At 45.1% G+C, this 20,154-nt stretch overlaps 1 protein-coding gene across 1 annotated transcript in view; it reads right to left on the reverse strand.

The window, feature by feature from the left end:
* OSBP2 (oxysterol binding protein 2) overlaps positions 1-20,154 on the reverse strand; it is a gene marked incomplete at its 5' end in the record, with an annotated part of 159,673 nt that overhangs the window by 106,534 nt on the left and 32,985 nt on the right. The gene's annotated exons all lie outside the window — the stretch shown is intronic.

Consider the following 20,154-nt stretch of genomic DNA (forward strand, 5'->3'; position numbering starts at 1 on the left):
ATGGGGGGCCAGCATGAACGCTGTATGGAACACCTATTAAAAGTGGGGTCCCCGGGCACCACATGACCATCACGTCAGAATCTTGGTGGTCCTCCCCTAAGACTTTTTAATGTGCTCATCCCAGGGGACTTCATGCCCACCTACCAGAGTTAAAGAGAAGTTATTCAGGGTTTTCTTTTGTGTGTGTATTGTTGAACCAATGCCAGTCAATATTTTACTAACTTAATAAGCTCACAAGAGACCTCATTACACCTTCTGGCCAGCTAGGCAGATGGGATCTTCCTCTTTGGGACTGAGGGATCTGAGAGCTAATAGCTTGAGCGGGCTGCCTTTTCCCTTTGTGCTGAGAAGGGCACAGCCCTGTCCCCACCTAGCCTCTAGGGACTGAAGACAGAGGAGGTGGCCACAGAAGAACCCACTACGGATTCAGTACACGCAGGCATTCTCCGAGCGCTAAGGGACAATTCCCCCGCACCGCGTAAGGAACTCCACATTTCTGGAAGCCATGCCTTCAAATGGGAAGAGAAGAGCATTGAGTGGACCAAGGAGAGACCCGCATTTCTCCAGGGCCCTTGCATCTCAAGGCACAAAGGCAGCAGGTATTCCAGGAGCTGTTTACAGAACTAGAACAAATCCACCTTCCCCAGGAATTTATTTCCAGCTCTGGGGACCACAGCCAACAGGGACAGAGGGAAAGCCTTTGAAGTCCTACCTTTTAGAGGATTTTCATTTTGGAGCAATTGGATGGCAGGCTGCCCAGATGTTCTGTAGGGTCAACCCCTAGGGCCACCGGCCACCCAAAACCCCCTGACCCCCTGCTCAAATGCCAGCCTTGGTTGTTTTAAGGACAGAATCTGGGCTGCCTGGGATAATTCGGAGCACAGGGTTGTGATGTCAGAATAGGGCTATGACATCAATATGAGAGTAGGCCTGTCTGGGGAAGCAGGGCAGAAGATAGGGAGCCCCTAAAGGCCTGGATCAGTCCCCCTGCAAGTAAGACCAAGAGGGAGAGAGGTGGCTGGCACTGCGTTCACTTCTTATAGCCTCTCGGAGCCCCACAGGATGTAGACCCGCAGAGCTTCTGAAAATGATTGACTAGTACTGAGAGGTAAGTTGCAGGCCCGCCAACTTGCCTCTGCTTCCTTAAGATTTTGGGAGCAAAGAAAATGAACAACCATCCTCTAGCTCCCCCCTGTGTCAAGTGAAAAAATATGCTCTATTTTCTGACTGGGAGGTTCAAACTTGGGCCCTACCCAGGGAGTCAGGAGGATAGCTCCCAAGCGGGCTGATGGTCAAGATCCCCCAGGATACAGTCAAATACAGAGAGATAAAATGCAGGACAATCTTTACATTTGAACTCCAGATACATAATAAATAAATTTTGGTATATGTCTGCACTATTACATGGGACATACTATTATTAAAACATTATTTGCTATATACTTGAAGTTCACATTAAACTGGGTGACCTGTATTTCTATTTGCAAAATCTGGCACTTGTACCTAAGGAGGTTTTTGTTGTTGTTGTTGTTTTTTAATGCAGGTGCCCTCCTCCCCACCCCACCCCACCCCACCCCACCCAGTACTGCTCCCATTCATTCAGATTTATCAGGGCAGGGAGACCTGGGAACCTGTATTACTTTAAAGCTGCTATAAAGCTAAAGATGGCTATTATCAATAATTACAGCTAATTGTTCTTGAGCGTTTGTCAAGCCGAGTGCTAAATTATTTCTCATGCATTCTCTAAGTTAATCTTAGAGGTTAGTACCTCTAAGAGGTGGGTCTGTTATTAAGCCCACGTTACAGAGGAGAGAATGAGGCAAAAGACAGCAAGCAACTTGCCCAAGGTCACACAGCAGGTAAGTAAGGGAGCCATGGTTTGAACCCAGGGAAGCTTGCTTCCACTGGCCTAGAAATCTTTGAACTGCAAGGACCCTGACAAATGGGAAATCTGAGGCTCTGGGAAGTCCATATTCACACTAAGCACTAGCTACTGGGCACAAGGAGCTAAGCCAAGATGCAGAGAGCAAGCATTTAGCCCCGGCAAGGAACTGGCTCAGGGAAGTTTCCAGAATGGCTCCCTCCTGGAAGGAGAAGCAGACCTAAGGGGAAACAGGGTGTGGGAAAGGGCTGGGTGCTTGGGAAGAGGGGTTGCAGCTAAGAGGTTCAGCGTGCCTGGCAGAAGGACAGTGTGCTGATGAGAGGGGAAGCCGGGTAGATCTGGAGGGCAGGGGAAAGCCCAAGAAGGAATGTGAGTCAAAATTGCCTTTTGTTTTCAAATTAACTTACAGCAAATTTTACTTTCTTGTTGTACAGTCCTATGCATTTTAACACATGTATAGCTTCATAGCACACCTCCACTGGGACATAGAGCAGCTTCATCACCCTCAAAACACTCCCTCATGCTATAATTTTGTATCACACCCTCCCTCCACCCCTCACGCCTGGCAATCACTGATCTGGCCTTCATCTCTACAGTTTTTGCCTTTTCCAGAATGTTAGATAAATGGAGTCATAAGACTTTTCGAGAACGGCTTCTTTCACTTGGCATAATCCCTTTGAGGTTCATCCAAGTTGTTGTATGTATGGGTCACTCATTCATTGTCATTGCTGAGTGGTTCTCCATTGTGTTGTGGACCAGTTTGCTCAGTTGGTGACACTTGGTTAGTTTCCAGTACTTTGCCATTTAGACCAATGCTGCAGGGGCGCCTGGGTGGCTCAGTTGGTTAAGCCTCTGCCTTCAGCTTAGGTCATGATCCCGGAGTCCTGGGATCGAGCCCCGCATCAGGCTCCCTGATCCTCAGGAAGCCTGCTTCTCCCTCTCCTTCTGCTGCTCCTCACTACTTGTGTTCTCCCTCTGTCTCTGTCAAATAAATAAATAAAATCTTAAAAAAAAAAAAAAGACCAATGCTGCTCTGAACATTTGGGTGCAGGCTGTTGTGTGAACTTGTTTCTATTTCTCTGGGATAAATGTGCATGGGTGTGATTGCTGGGTCTTGTGGTCCTTGCATGTTGAGTATTGTCAGAAACTGCCAAACTATTTCCAGGGTAGCTGTGCCATTTTATGTTCCCACCAGCCATGTATAGGACAGATATTTGCCGGCATTTGGTATCATCACTATTTTTTATTTCAGCTGTTCTAATAAGTGTGTAGTAATATCTCATAATGATCTTAATTTGCATTTCTCTAATAGCTAATGATAATGATCACCTTTTCATGTACTTATTTGCAGCCTGTATCTTCCCTTCAGTGAATTATCTGTTTGTGTTTCTTTCCCCATTTATATTTAGATTGTCTTTTTATTGTTGAGTTTTTACATTTCATTATATAATTTGCAAATATGTTCTCCTGGCCTGTACTTTGCCTTTTCATCCTTTTGATAGGGTCTTTTGCAATGCCAAAGTCTTCAAATTTTAAGTCCCAATTTATTAATCTTTTCTCTTATGGAGTGTGTTTCTCATATCTTAGACATGTCTTAGAATTCTTCATCTAGCCCTAGGTCCCAAAAGTATCCTATATTTTCTTCTAAAAGTTTTATAGTTTTACATTTAGATCCGTGCTCCATTTTGAATTAATTTTTGCATACCATTGGATGCTTAGGTTGAAGTGGCTTTTTTGTTTGTTTGTTTGTTTGTTTGTCTATGGACATTCAAAGACTCCAGCATCAAAGTACTTTGTCAAAAAGTCAGTTTGGTGTATCTGTGTTTATTTCTAGGTTATTCTGTTAAATTGATTTATAGGCCTCTGTTCCTCCACCAACATCATGTTGCCTTGATTACTCCAGCTATACAGTAAGTCTTAGCATCAGGTAAAGTGATTTCTTCCACTTTATTCTTTTTCAAAACTGCTTTAGCCGTTCAAGTTCCTTTGAGTTTCCATATAAAATTTAGAGTAAGCTATAAAATATCTTGCTAAGATTTTGATTAAACATGTAGATAAATTCTGGGAAAACTGACATCTTTACTATGTTGAGTCTCTCGGTCCATGGACATGGTATGTCTCTCCATTTCTCCAGATACTGAATTCCTTTTCATCAACATTCTGTAATTTTTAGCATACAGATCCTGTATGAAATTTGTTAGATTTATATTGAAATATTTCATTTTGAGGAAGCAGAGTAAACGTTTCACATTTTTTATGAAATTCAATTTATCAATTTTCTTCATTAATAGATTATGCTTTTGATGTCATATTTAAGAACTCTTTGCTTAACCTTGGGTCACAAAAGTATTCTATGTTTTCTTCTAAAGGTGTTATAGTTTTGTGTTTTATATTTTGAGTTAACTTTTGCCAACACAGCACTATCTTCATTACAGCTTCTTTATAATGTCTTAATATTGGATAATTACTCCAACTTTATCCCTTTTTTTCAAAATTGTTTTAACTATTCCAGTTCATTTGTCTTTCCATATAAATTTATAATAAGCTTGTATACATTGAAAAAAAATGTCTTGCTACAGGATTTTTATTGGAATTGCATTAAATCCATTGATCTATTTGAAAGAACAGACATCCTTACTCTGTTGAGTCTTCTGATCCATGGTTTTTTATCTGAATTTTATAGTTTTCAGTATACAGATACTAAAAAAGTTTTGTGATATTTATACTTAAGATTTCATGGGCTTACTTTACAAATTTTTTTTAAAATTTTGGTTTCTAAAGGCTCACTGCTAGCACATAGAAATACGAATGGTCTTTGGGACGCCTGGGTAGCTCAGTTGGTTGAGTGTCTGCCTTCAGCTCAGGTCATGGTCCTCGGGTTCTGGGATGGAGTACCTCGTTGGGATCCCCACTCAGTAGGAAGTCTGCTCTCCCTCTGCCCCCCTCCCACTCATACTCACTCACTCTCTCTCAAATATATATTTTTAAAGAAATATGACTGGTCTTTGTGTACTGATCTTGTATCCTGTAACTTTGCTAAACTCACTTATTCTGAGAGTCAATTTCTTAGGGTCTTCTACATAGCCATCATGTCATTTGCAAATAGGGATAAGTTTTTGTTTCTTCCTTTCTAATCTGAATGCCTTTGGTTTCTTTTTCTTGTGTTATTATGCTGTCTAGGACTTCCAGTATGAGGATGAATATGAGTTGTGAGAATGGACTTCCTTGCCTTGTCGATGATCCTAGGTGTCTCTCACCACTAAAGTTGCTCTTAATCAAGTGGAAAAATTCCTTCACTTGGAAGAATTCCCAGTTTTCTGAACATTTGTATTTGTTTATATATTTTTTATTTTTTTTAAGATTTACTTATTTGACTGAGAGAGAGAGCACAAGCAGGGGGAGCAGCAGAGGGAGAAGCAGGCTCCCCAGACCAATGTGGGGCTCGATGTGGGGCTCAATGTGGCCTTGATCCCAGGACCCTGGGATCGTGAACAGAGCCAAAGGCAGATACTTAACCAACTGAACCACCCAGGCGTGTCTGCTGAACATTTTTACCATGAATAATGCTGAATTTTTTCAAGTGTTTTTCCTGCACCAATTGACATGATCATATAGTTTTTATTTAGAACATTAATATGGTGATTCCACTGATTGCTTTTCAAATACTGAACCTACATCGCACAGCTAATATGAATCTCATTCAATCATGGTGTATTATTCTAATTATATATTGCCGTATTCAAACTACTAATAGTTAGTTGAGGACTTTTTCATCTATGCTCATGAGAAATATTGGTCTGAAGTTTTCTTTTCTTGTACTAGCTTTGTCCCATTTGATATCAGGGGAATGTACTGGGAAGTGTTTCTTCAATTTTTTTTTTCAAGATTTTATTTATGGGGCGCCTGGGTGGCTCAGTGGGTTAAAGCCTCTGCCTTCGGCTCAGGTCATGATCTCAGGGTCCTGGGATCGAGCCCCGCATCGGGCTCTCTGCTCAGCAGGGAGCCTGCTTCTCCCTCTCTCTCTGCCTGCCTCTCTGCCTACTTGTGATCTCTGTCTGTCAAATAAATAAATAAAATCTTTAAAAAAAATGGTTAAAGATTTTATTTATTTATTTGATAGACAGACAGACAAGTAGGCAGAGAGGCAGGAAGAGACAGGGGGAAGCAGGCTCCCTACTGAGCAGAAAGCCCGATTCGGGGCTCGATCCCAGGACCCTGGGATCATGACCTAAGTGGAAGGCAGAGGCTTAACCCACTGAGCCACCCAGGCGCCCCTGTTTCTTCAATTTTTATTTTCTGGAAGAGGTTGTGTGCAAATGGTGTTATTACTTCTTTAAATGTTTGGTAGGATTCACCAATGAAATCACCTGAGCCTGAATATTTCTTCTTCCTCTTCTCTCTCTTTTTTTTTTTTTTTTGAAGGGTTTTAAAGAATGAATGCAATTTCTTTAATGATATAGGATTACTCAGGTTATATACTTGATCTTGGGTGCATTTTGGAGTTTATGACTTTTGAAGAATCCGTTTATTTCATCTAAGTTGTCAGAATTGTGGGTAGAGTTACTTCTAGTATTCCCTTATTATTATTTTATGTCCATGGAATTTATACTGCTAATTGCTTCTTTCATTCCTTCATCTCATTCCTGAAGTGGGTACTTTCATATTTTCATTTTAGCAGGCAATTGACCTAGTTGGGTTCCAGCCACAAGTTCTGACCCACCTTCTCTTGGTGATGGTTTCATTACCAGTTCCCTTTCCAATGCCTTTGCAGTGCTACTTGAATCTCTCCCTCGTATGTGCCAGTCAGTGGCCATTTGGACCTTGAAGTTCATGTGGCTTTTAGTTCAGTTCTCCAAGTATGCAGTTTAGGATCTGATTCATGCACGTGCAGCTTGGAAGTGAACCTAGAAGTTCATAAACAACTTTACAGGGTCACTTTCCCAAGCTCCTCTCTGCAATATCTTGGTATTTTCCAGTTCCCAAGGGCTCCTTCTTTCTGTCCTCTGGCCCAAGACTGGGACTTTATTTACTTATCACCACTGCCCATTTCCCATCATTGCACACACATTTGGGGCCAAGTGGGTGGGAAGAGAAAGAGAAGAATGCAACAGGGGTTCTCACTCACCCTCTTGGGACCACAGCTCTTTCTCCTGGAGGGAAGGGTTTCCCTCAAAGCTTTAAGCACCTGCAGCCCCTCACGACTACTATCATTGCCAGGAGAACTTCCTGCTCCTTGGGCCTGAACAAGAAGGCTTGTCCTGGAGCTCTCTCTGCCTGCTCTCTCATGGGTCTCCCCCAAGTCCAGACTGGAAGGAAATAAGTTGTAAACTTACCACCTGTTCATTGTTACTTCAGATTATGGTCTTCTCCAATCTGCTTGTGGCTATTTAATTTCCAGGGTGCTTACATAGCTGCCCCCACGCATTCTGTCCAGGTTTTCTAGATGCACAAAGTGAAGTGCTCTCACTTCATCCTCCCGAGGACTAGAATCAAGCTGAATTGCCATTTAGAAGACTCACTCTGGCTGCTGAGGAGTCTCTAATGGAAGACTTTGGAGTTCTGAATCTGGGAGGCCATACAGATGAAGGGCAGCAGGCAGACGGAAGACTGCTCGGGTCTGGGACTCACAGGATTGCGTGTTAGCTGAACGTAAGAGGTGAAGGAGGGCAGGACACTTGGGTTTACAACTGGTCCCACTTCCACATCTGGAAGGTCACCTAAGACTATGATGAGGGAGATTTCAAGGCAGTGGGCAGTGGGTCAGGTGGAACAGTGGAAAGAAGACAGGAGAGAAGCTGAGGTCACAGGAGAGACAGGAGAATAGCAGTGGAACCAGGTCCCACTGGAGTCACACAGGGGTGGATGCCCAGAGGTGGCTAACTCTGAGGTGGTCCAGAAGGTGGAGTTTTTTGTTCTATGGAATGAGAAGGAGCCAAGGTGCTTTGCTGGGGTAGTGAGGGTATGTGGAGTTGAAGGATTTCAAGAGCCACTGGAAGATGGGAAAGTAAGCTGTCAGGGGACCCACACTGGGGGGACAGACACTGATAAAGGCCCAGCAGAAGCCCTAGGTTTGAGGGTGTACTGATCTATGTGGTTGAGAGAGGTGGCCCCCAGAGCTTGACTGTGTGGCATACATACCTTGGCTCAGCGAAGGGGTCCTACCTCCTGCCTGAAGGCAGAATGTGTGGAACTGAAGGGTCATTTCCAAAAGAGCGACAGCCTCCCTACTGTCAACTGAGCAGCCATCACACTCCAGTTGCTGAGCTGAGCAATTTGTAATATGATTTAATTTATTCCTCTCGACAACCTTAAGAGGTCTTTATCAATAAACACACTTTCAGAGTAAGGAAACAGAGGCACAGAGTGGTCAAGTGACTTAGCCGAAGTAACCCAGCTAGTAAATGGCACAGCTGGGATTCAAGCCCAGGGCTGTCTGGTTCCCAGGCTGCCCCATGGGTTGGCAGAGGACATGTGGGTGTGATGGAAGCTGGGCAATCAGGGAAGGGAGGAAGACCCCTCTCAGTAGCAACTGGGGGACAGATACTAGGACAGGCCAAGCAAGGGAGAGTAAGAAAAGGGAAGGCAGCTGCTAGAGGAGGAGCCAGAGGTCTAGAAGGGTACTGAGAGGGTAGCTACTGTGGCAGCCAAAAAGAGGTCAGACCCTGACTTCAAATTACTGAGCCAGAGCCCCAGGGTCCAGAGGGAGCTCTGTGGGGGAGGCAGATGGGATCTGTGATACCAAGGCACAGCTGAAGATGCAAGGGTGTGCCAACCAGAGGACAAGACCCTGGAACCTGAGGACAAGCTCCATGGCCGAGGGCCCTGGTGAACCTGAGGGCTGAGATGATGGGGAGGAATCCCAGCAGGGGCACCAAGATGCCAAGATTTGGATGAATGAGTGGGGAGGAGGCAAATGCTGAAGGTGGGCATGACCCTGGCCTGGTCACTTGCCCCTCTCAGGGGGCTACCTAGATGTAAATTCATTCTCCTGATTGTGTTCTTCTCCCCAAAGGTACCACATCCTGATGACCCCACAGGGACCTTTTTAAAAAGACAAGTGAGGGGCACCTCGGTGGCTCAGTCTTTGGGTGTCTGCCTTCGCTCAGATCATAATCCTGGCCAGGGTCCTGGGATCGAGTCCCACATCAGGCTCCCTGCTCTGCGGGAAATTTGCTTCTCCCTCTCCCAGTCCCCTGCTTGTTTTCCTTCTCTCACTGTGTCTCTCTCTGTCAAATAAAGAAATAAAATCTTAATTAATTAATTAGTTAATTAATTAAAAAGACAAGCGAGTGAGCAAAGGCACACATGCCAGCCAGCCCCAGCACGCCCAACACAACCTCAGAAGGGCTTTCATCCAGCCACCAGATGGCAGCTGCAGACATCAGAGAAAGCCTTCCACTGTCAAACAGGCACCCATTTCAGAAGCTGCTGAAAGAGTAAATCACCCAGTTCGGGGGTCACTTGTCTCCTTACCGGAATATCAGAAGACTCCATGTACTTCCTCACACAGATTCGTCTAATAACACACGAGGAAATCTTGTAAATCTGAGATGAAGGAAAGACTGTCCTGAAAGGCTGGTGAGCTCTGCTCTCTCTGGTGACATGAGTCCCTGCCCGTCTCAACTCCGCTGGAAGTTCCCCTGATTAGCTTCCCCAGACTTCACCTGAGGCCCCAGCGACCAGCCTCCTAGAGCTCTGCACACTGGCTGCTCTCGGGCTCCCCGGGCCTGGCACGCTGCCTGGAGCAGAAAGCATGACCATTCATTGGTTGTGGCTTACACAGGTATAGAAGTTGTCTCCAATGTTCCACGGCTGCTGGGCAGAGGCCCACGGGAGGACACAAGCAGGATGATCACAGCTTGGGTTTGGCAGGTCAGCTGTGCTAAAAGCAAGAAGCCAAGAAGGGCCTGGCAAGGTAGGGGCCACACAGGAGACCCACGGGGAAGGCTGCACAGTGGGAGGCTGGATGGACAGAAAAAACCAGAGGAGAAGGGCCTTCAGGAGCTTGAAGACAGATGTGGGGACGATCAGTGATGGGGGGAACAAGATGTGGTCAGCAATGGCAATACATCAGTGGAAGGCTTCCCAGAGGCGGGAAGCGGGAGGGGGACAGCCTTAGGAGATGACCAAAGACGATGCCAGAACTTGCTCTGGGCTGGACAGGTCTTCTAGACCCTCCCCCCACCCCTCCTCCAGTGAAGTGGCAGGAGGTCGGAGGTGAGCAGCGGGAGCCCTGCAGAACAGCTCCAGGTAAAAGAGTCAGCCACACCTGGGGCCGGTCAGCACCAGAGGCAGGCTTCCACGAGGTAGGCTGAAAGAGAGCTTCCAAGAAAGAACTAAGGACAGGGGTAGGGGAGCAGGGCTGGCCACAAAACAGGGCAGGGTGTGAGTGAGGAGCAGGGGGAAAAGGCTAGGAAGGGAGGAGCCACGTGGCCTAGAGTCCACGAGGGGCAGGGGTCAAAGCACACCATCATGGTGGACCCCACATCCATGCCCGCTGTTGCTCTCAGTTCCAGCGAGAATGTTCTTGAATGGCCCTGTCCCATAATCCCACCTTCTACTGTTCTGTTGCGGAAGGCCCTCAACCTGCCCCGTCTATGGGGGTGCTCAGCCTGCCCCCCTCATCCCATGTCCTCTGCCCCCTCCTTGTGGGAGTACTAGCCTGAGGTGGGTGGCTGCTGGGTCCGCTGCCAGGTCCCTTTTCCTGCATTGGGTTCTGGGTAGGTGTCCCTGTGTCCTTGGCCTCAAGGACACCTCAGGCATAGCTCATCTCTCCCTCCGAAGGGTCAGGGGCACCCAGCAGCCTACTCTCAATCCCTACCAGAGAGCTCCTCCAAGGCTGGGTCCAGGCCTGGGCCTGTTCATCTCTGAGTTCCCCACACACGGCTCAGTCCCCGGGACACAGAAGGATACCAATCAAGAGCCCTTGGTGACAAATGCATGCACTTTACTCTTTTAAGGAACATTTCGGCTTCAAGCAACCTCACATTGCTGGACTGCTTGCTTGCTTTCACAGACAGAAAAGGAGCCTGGTGTCAACAATGAAAAGCACCATAAACAGAGGGAGCATTAACTGAACAAACATCATCTAGGGAGTCTGAGCTCCCGTGTGCACTTGGAGAAGCCCGACCAATTTTTGGCTGAAGTCCATTTTCTTTAGTGATTATTTACAAAGAGGTTAAAAGAAAAATCTTTTTTCCCCCATGTAGCAGAAAGAAAGAGTCGACAACTATATCAGTGTCATTTTTGTAAGGACTCTGTGCTTCTGATCTCTCGAGGCCTATTCAACGTGACATAATAATTCAGTGTAATGAATAAGGATAAGTAAACTCAAACAAGGAACCCCAAACACATAGGCAGGAGGAAATCTGGGGGTCTTCACTAAGCAAAACAGAGGGGCCACAAATTGACTGGAGAAAAGGCCATTGGGTTATAGGGATTTGACAGGACATGGTGCCTCACTGCTTTCAAATCCTTATAATTTGAAATAATGTGTAAGCAATTCGCTTCCCTCTGAAGGGGTGCAGGCAAATCAGCCCTTCCCAGGGATGAGCCCAATGGCAGCTATTAAGCAAACCCCTTCTCAAAGGGGTCGAAATAACTAAAGTGCTCAAACCATTAGATACAAGATCCTTGGGCCAAAAGTAGGTCCTTCTGCTGTGTGGGGGCTTCTGCTGCTGACCAAAGGGGCTTGGGCCTCCTGGGACAGGCAGAGGGATTCTGTGCTCTGGCTGCTGAACCAGTCAGCCCTTTGGACTACTGTCCTCCCTCCAGGAGCCCTGTGCCCCCAGCCAGATGGAGGCCCGAGCCCCAGATCTTGCCAAGGCCACCCCTACCAGACTGATCTCCAACCACCCCTTGGGGACCCCATTGGGCTGAGGGAGGACACAGCCCGAATGCACGCAGCATCCCCAGCCACAGAGAACCCCCAGGGTCCCTGAATACATCCGTTCCTTTGCTCCAGCCATTCCCATCCCCACCGCCTGGACAGTCTTCCTTCTTCCCTGCACCCCCCCCACCTCCATCTCCATATTTCAAACCCTTCCTGTCCCTCAAAAACCCACCTCAGCTCTCAGCTCCTATAAGTAGCCTTCCCTGACATCGTTCCCCTCTCCCACCCACCCCAATGGTGACAGCCTCCTACCTTACACTGCGCTAATTCACCTGCAAGTCACTCTAACCTCCATGGGAACTGTCACGCCTCGTTCGTGAAGTTTGAGTTCATGTAGGACTATGCCATTTGAATGACGTTCGTTCCCTCTGAAAAGTTAATTTACAAGAGCACATACTGTGCAGAGGTCTATTGGGGGTGATTTTTATCTAATAAAAACTACGGTGGCCTGGAAATAGGTGGTTCCTTCTTTTGGCCCATTTCAGACAACGAGCAAGTTAAGGTCACAAATAAAAAACTGGAAAGCTCAAAAGGCCAAGTTTCAGGTGTCCAGGGGGCAAGAGAGCAGGGACAGACAAAGGCTGCTGAGGGCTGGGCTCCAAGAACGTGTCCAGGTCCTGGGCTTGGCAGAAGGCCCACCGCTGGGGCAGAGCCACTGCCCCAGCACCTAGAGTCCTGATTGACACAGACCCTCCCCCAAGATGACCATGACTCGTCTCTCTCCACCCACCAGTGGCATGTCCGCAGCCGAGGGGAGAGCAGCTGCCTTCCCGGGGATGCGGCCCTCCACAGCTGCTGTGCTGCATTTCAGGGAAATACGTGTCAGTGGAGGTAGGTCGTTTTAAGAGTGAAAGCATTTCTTCCCTTCGCTGTTCAAACACCCTGGGTGCTTGACCTTCTGCGGATGATTCTGTCCTATCATCTGCTATGAGCTGTGGGCAGGATGATTTATGAATGCCGGGCCGCACTCCCCAACCACAGTGCTGGGATGAATGGAATTGGTCGTGCCCACAGCACTACACACTTCCCATATATTATCCTGTAATGCTCCTGGTTCTTGAGCAGGGGTGCTGAAGATGAGGAATCTGGAGCTCGGGAAATATTCACTCGTTCGACTGAGGCCCCAGAGCGGTCCAGAGCTCAGTGAGAAGCCTCGATAACCATCCATTTTGTAGGTAAAGAGACAGAGATCCCAAGAGACACAGTGACTTGTCCAAGGTCAGATCTGACCCTCTTCAGCTCAGCACCTGGCCCATAGTACCACAGAACATTCTACCAATTTGGAAAGTGAATGGCAAAAGAAACACAGTTAGCTCAGAAGGACAACCATAGATTCTTGAAGGATGCTTGGGACCTCCACCCCAGCCCAGCTCTCTGCTGGAACCTTCCATCAGGTCCCTACCATCTCCCTCCCTCTTGGAGTATGTTGGTTTGTTTCTTAGCCTCAGCAGAAATCAGTCTCATCTCTTCCATTGCTGGTTCTGCTCTGTCTCCCAATGCCACAAAAAAAGAAGAAAAGCCCAAAACAAATAACAGGTCTGCATTCTCATTCACATGCTCTGACCCTTCAAACTTTCAATATGAGCCAGTTCTGCCTGGTCTTCCTTTCTCCACATTAAATGTCATGATTTCCCTCATCTGCTCCAGTGGTGACAGATATAAACCACGACACCCCAAGCCTCCTCTCCAAGGACAATCCAAGCACAGACAAGGGTGTCCTGGTGGCTGTGCATGCTAACCCCACAACAAACCCTCACTACACCGACCCCAATGCCAAGTCCAGGGCTGGGCCCAGAGGTCACCATGGAAATAAGACAACACAGGATCTCTCTGCCCTGGAGGAACTAAGGTTTTATGAAAGAGATGGCAGTAAGTAACTAAACAAGCCAGTCCACTAATGAGGGCCGATTACAGGGAAGAAAATAAGGATGCTACCATGGAGCTGTTTTAGGAGAAGCACCAGACAAGCCAAGAGTAGGAGCAGGTGTGTTCTAGGCAGAGAGGTGATGCCAGCAAGTACAAAGGTCCTGAGGCAGAAGCTGAAGATGGTGAGCAGGGCAAGAGTGAGGGAAGAAGGCCATAGATTGTTGTGCAAGTTAAGGAGCTTGGATTTTACCCTGAGAGCACTGGCGAGCCACCTGAGATGGTGTGATGGTGTGATGGGGTGTGTGTGTGTGTGTGTGTTAAAATAGTCATAAAATTTAACATATTAACCATTTTAAGTGTATAATTCAGTGCTATTCAGTACATTCACAATGCGCAGCCATCACCTCTACCTCCACAACACTTTCATGACCCAAAAAGAAACCCTGTACCCACTAAGCAGACACTTCTCATCCTCTCTCTCCTCAGCTTCAGGCAACCACTCCTTTGCTTTCAGTCTCTCTGGATTTGCCTAGTCTGGACATTTCATATACATAGAATCATATAACATGTGGCCTTCTGCATCTGGCCTCTTTTACGAAATGTTTTCAAGGTTCATCCATGGAATAACGTGTATTGGTACTTCATTCCTTTTTGTTACTCAGTAATATTCCATTGTGTGGATGTACCACATCCGTTCATCCATTCATCTCACGGTGGACATTAGGGCTGGATTCACCTTTTGGCTCCTGTGGATAATGGATGCTATGAACATTCCTGTACAAGTTTTTGTTTGAACACCTGCTTTCAATTCTTTGGGGTGTATACCCCAGAGTGGATTTGCTAGGGTCCTATGAGTGATTATATGTTTAATTTAGTGAGAAAGCCCTAAAACATTTTCCACAGCAGCTGCACCATTTTACCTTCCTACTGGCAATGTTTGCGGAGTCTGATCTTCCACATCCCTATCAACACTTACTTTCCTTTGTTGTCGTATCTTGATTTTTGTTTTGATAGTCGCCATCCTAATGGGTGTGAAGTGGTGTCTTGTGGTTCTGATTGTCATTTTCTTAATGACTAACAATGCTGATTATCTATTCACATGTTTATTAGCCATTCGGATATATTCTTTGAAGAAATATCAATCCAAGTATTCTGTCCACTTATATCCTGGATTCTAGACTCATCTAAAACGTGTCTTGCAAATATTCTCTCCCATTCTGTGGATTGTCTTTTCTCTTTCTTGGTAAGTGTCCTTAGATGTGCAAAAGTTTTAAATTTTGATAAAGTCTAATTCATGTATTTTTTTGTCTTTGGCTGCTTGTGCTTTTGGTGTCATATCTAAAACGCCATTGCCGAACTCAAGGTCATCAAAGGCAGGCAGAGAGAGGGGAGGAAGCAGGCTCCCTGCTGAGCAGAGAGCAGAGAGAGCAGAGAGAAGAGAGCCTGTTTTTCTATTCTCTATGTCATTTATCTCATTTATCTCTCTGCTGAGCAGAGAGCCTGATGCAGGGCTCCATCCCAGGACCCCAGGATCATGACCTGAGCTGAAGGTAGAGGCTTAACCCACTGAGCCACCCAGGCACCCCTCTTTGATGCATTTGAGTAAGTTTTTGTATATGGTGTGAGGTAGAGGTCCAACTTCATTATTTTACATGTGGACACTCAGTCATCTCAGCACCATTTGTGGAAGAGACTATCCTTTCCCCATTTAATGACCTTGGTACCCTTGTTGAAAATACATTGCGCATATTTCTAGACTCTCAATTTTATTTCACTGATCTTCAAGTCTATCCTTAGGTCAGTACCATACTGTTTTGACTGTTGTAGCTTTTTCCTTAAATATTTATTTATTTATTTTAGAGAGAGAGCATGCTGAGGGAGGGGGCAGAGGGAAAGGGAGAGAGAAACTCAAGCAGACTCTGTGCTGAGTGTGGAGCCTGATGTGGGGCTCAATCTCACAATTCTGAGAACTTGTGATGCTGAGATGACCACCAGAGCCAAAACCAAGAGTTGGACGCTTAACTGACTGTGCCACCGAGATGCCCCCTTTGATTGTTGTAGCTTTATAGTAAGTTTTGAATTGGAAAGAGTTCTCTAACTTTGTCTTCTTTTTCAAGATTGTTTTGACTATTTTAGGTTCTCTGGGATGGTTTTTTCTATTTCTAAGAAAAAAGGCCTTTGGAATTTTGATATGGATTGTACTGAATCTATACATTGCTTTGGGCAGTATTGCCATCTTAATAATATTAATTCTTCCAATCCATGAACACATCATTCCATTTATTTAGGTCTTCTTTAATTTCTTCTGCAATTTTTTTTATTTAGTTTTCAGTGAACATCTCATCTTTTTGGTTAAATTTATTCCTCAGTATTTTATGATCTGTAAGTTCGTTGATCTTGTGCCCTGCAGCTTTGCTGAATTTGTGTATTAGCTTTAACAGTTTTGTGTGTGTGTGTGTGTTCTTGAGGATTTTCTATACATAGGACTGTGTCATCTGCTAATAGGAAGTTTTACTGCTTCCTTTCCAACTTTTCTTTCCTTTTCTTGTCTAGAACTTCCAGTACAATGGAGAAGAGCCATGGTGAAAAATAGGTATCCTTGTCTTGTCCCTGATCTTAGGGGAAAACATTCAGTTTTTTACCATTGAATATGATGTTAGCTGTGGATTTTTCATAAATGCCCTTTATCATGTTGAGGAAGTTACCTCCTAGTCTGACTTTGCTGATATTATTATCATGAAAGGGTGTTGGATTTTGTCAAATCCTTTTTCTGCAACAATTGAGATGATCATGTGAGGGTTTTTTTCCATCAGTCAATGTAATGTATTGTACTGCTTGGTTTCTTACATTGAACTGCCCTTGCATTCCTGGAATAAATCCCACTTGGTCGAGGTGTATAATCCTTTTGATACGCTGTTGGATTTTGTTTGCTCATATTGTGTTGAGGGGTTTTACATCTATTATTCATAAGAGGTAATGGTTTATAGTTTTCTTCTCTTGTGATGTCTTTGTTTGGCTTTGGTATAGGGCCAGGCTCACAGAGTAAGTTAGAAAGTGTTTCCCTCCTCTTCATTTTTTGGAAGTTTGAGAAGGATTGGTATTAATTCTTCTTTAAATATTTAGTAGAATTCACCAGTGAAACCATCTGGTCCTGGACTTTTCTTTGTTGGAAAAATTTTGAGGACTGATTCAATCTCTTTACTTACTATTTTCTATTTCTTCTTTAGTTGGTTTTGGTAACCTGTGTGTTTTTAAGAATTTGTCCATTTCATCTATTTTGTCTAATTTGTTGGCATACAATTGCTCATAGTACTGTTTTATAATCCTTCTGTTTCTGTGAGGTCAGTATGTCCTTATAATGGAAATGTCCTCATTTTCATTTCTGATTTTAGTTATTTGAGTTTTTGCTCTTTTTTTCCTAATCAGTCTAGTGAAAGGTATGCAAATTTTGCTGATTGTTTCAAAAACCAACTTTCGGGGGAACCCTCCTAAACTGTTGGTGGGAATGCAAGCTGGTGCAGCCACTCTGGAAAACAGCATGGAGGTTCCTCAAAAAGTTGAAAGTAGAGCTACCCTACGACCCAGCAATCACACTACTGGGTATTTACCCTAAAGATACAAATGTAGTGATCTGAAGGGGCACATGCACCAGAATGTTTATAGCAGGAATGTCCACAATAGCCAATCTATGGAAAGAACCTAGATGACCATCAACAGATAAATGGATAAAGAAGATGTGGTATATACATACAATGGAATACTATGCAGCCATCAAAAGAAATGAAATCTTGCATTTGCAACGACATGGATGGAACTAGAGGGTATTATGCTGAGCGAAATAAGTCAATCAGAGAAAGACAATTATCATACGATCTCCCTGATATGAAGAATTTGAGAGGCAGAGTGGGGGGTCTGGGGAGTAGGGAAGGAAAAAATGAAACAAGATGGGATCAGGAGGAAAACATACCATAAGAGACTCTTAATCTCACAAGACAAACTGAGGGTTGCTGGGGGGAGTGGTTAGGGAGAGGGTGGTTGGGTTATGGACATTGGGGAGGGTATGTGCTATGGTGAGTGCTGTGAAGTGTGTAAAATTGGCGATTCACAGACCTGTACCCCTGGGGCTAATAATACATTTTATGTTAATAAAAAATTTTTAAAAATCAACTTTCAGTTTCACTGATTTTTCTCTATTGTTTTTCTATTCTCTATTTCATTTATCTCAACTCTGATATTTATTTCCTTCCTTCTCCTAGATTTGGTTTAGTTTGTTCTTAATCCAGTTCCTTAAGATGGAAGGTTTGGTTATTGATTTGAGATTTTCTGTCTTTTAAAAATGTATATCTCAGTGCTCAGTTCAGCAGCACATACACTAAAATGTATATTTGATAGCTATAAATTTCTCTCTGAGCACTGCTTTTGCTGTATCCCCTAAATTTTGGTATGTTTTGTTTTCATTTTCATTCGTCTCTAATAAGTGTTTTCTAATTTCCCTTGTGATTTCATCTTTGAATCATAGGTTGTTCAAGAGTGTTTTGTTTAATTTCTACATATTTGTGAATTTTCTTGTGTTTCTTCTGTAATTGATCTCTAGCTTCATTTTACTATAGTTTGAAAAGACACTTCTATGATTTCAATCTTCTTAAATCTATTGAGACTTGTTTTGTGGCCTGACGTTTAGTGTATTGTGGAGAATTTTTTGCATGCACTTGAGAAGAACATATGTGTTCTGCTTTGTTGGGTGAGTGTTCTGTGCATGGCTGTTAAGTCTAGTCGGTTTGTAGCATCCAAGAGTTGTAAGCAGTGCAGTTATATGATTAAATTCCCATTTTTTACTATGTCATTCTGCCTGCGGTTTGAAGAACTGACTGGAAACAGGAAGAGATTGTTGCCGACCTCCAGGTGAGAAGGGATGGTGCCTGGAGTAGGGGGTGGCAGAAAAGCTAGAGAGTAGCAGATGTTTTCAAGCAGGTAGAGGCAGGAAGTAGGCTTCCAGCTAAATGAGAGATGGTCCACAGTGTAAAAGGAATAGATGGGTCCTGGGATGACCTGCAGGGGATCTACCTGGAGTGCCCTTGACCTAGCTTGGTCACTACCAGCCAGAGTCAAGGAGAACCACACCAGACTGCCTTCCCTCCTTCAGGATTACCTGAAACTGACTCCGTGTGAAAGTCGCAAACCACAACTCTCCAACATCAGCCTGAGAACGGTGGGAGAAGGGTGTTGCCTTGCAGAGAATGTTACCACAAGACTTATTTTTTAGGAAATAATCGACCTTTCTATAAAAAGCACAGTACCCTCCTGAAGACTTCTCTTTCACATACATTAGTTCATTTACGTTTCAAAATACCCAAAGGAGAGGAATCCTACCATTTCTCATCAACATATAGCAAGTGCTATCTTAAACTCCTTTGTCCTTAGCTGGGAGGCTAACCCCTGGGGAACAAAAGATGTATACTGTGTTGTCAGCCCCTGACTATGCCAAGGGGTATGAAATGAAGGAAGTTGAGCCTGAGGTAACTCCCTCTGGGGTCCCAACCTCTCCTAGAAGAAGTCCAGGCTTCACAATTCCTAGCACTCCCAGCTGAGTTAACAAGCAGTCACCACAGTGGCTTTCCAAAGACCACTGAACAGAAAGCATGAGTGCTACTGGGGGTCTCAGCATAGCCCTTGCTTGAGATGGCCCCAGCATCCTCCCTCACTGGGAAACGGAGTGGTACCCTGGGGACCCCTTGCCAAGCTCACCATCACTGTTGACACACCAGAGTCACACGAATGCTGACCCCAAGGAACAATCACCGGGGACCTGGGGGGTGGGGGATGGAATCCATGCTCCAAATGTGTGAGACCAAAAGAGAAGATCAGACTCATTTTCAATGACCTTCCATGTACACTGAGAAGCTAGTACTGGGAGAGACCCCACCATAATGAGCCTAGGGATGGGGCATGGTGACTGATAATCACAGCCCCTCTCACCCTGCTTTATGCTAGAGCTCCTTCCCCACAACTCACTGTCTCCCTAACCAGCCTGTGTGATAGAACAGAGGCTGTGACACGTTCTCACCTGGAGCCCTGCCTTCCTAAAAGAAGCCCAGACACATCTAAGGAAACACACACCACTTTGTGTTAACTTCAGAAGAATCACAGCTTCCCAATCTCTCCTCGTCGTGTGTGTAGACCTAGCTTTCACTCATCTGAAACATGTGCTGTCACTCTCGGTGGACAAGGCTGTGGAAGGCAGAAGTTCCCGCACCTGCTACAGGGATCTGATAGCACAACCCCTATGAAAGGCAGCTTGACAATCTCTCAGAATTACAAAGACACACTGTTGGCCCGGCAACCCCACCCCCTGGAACGAATACTTCATTTATACTTCTGCAAATGTGAAATGGAAATGCAAGGTTACTCACTGCAGCACAGTGCGTCATAACAAAATAAACAACTTAAGTGTTCAACAACAGGCTTTGGATTCAGTAAACTATGATAAATCCATGTAACCAAGGGTTAGACTATT

Source organism: Martes martes, assembly GCF_963455335.1.
Source record: "Martes martes genome assembly, chromosome: 13".
Classification (NCBI taxonomy): Eukaryota; Metazoa; Chordata; class Mammalia; order Carnivora; family Mustelidae; genus Martes; species Martes martes.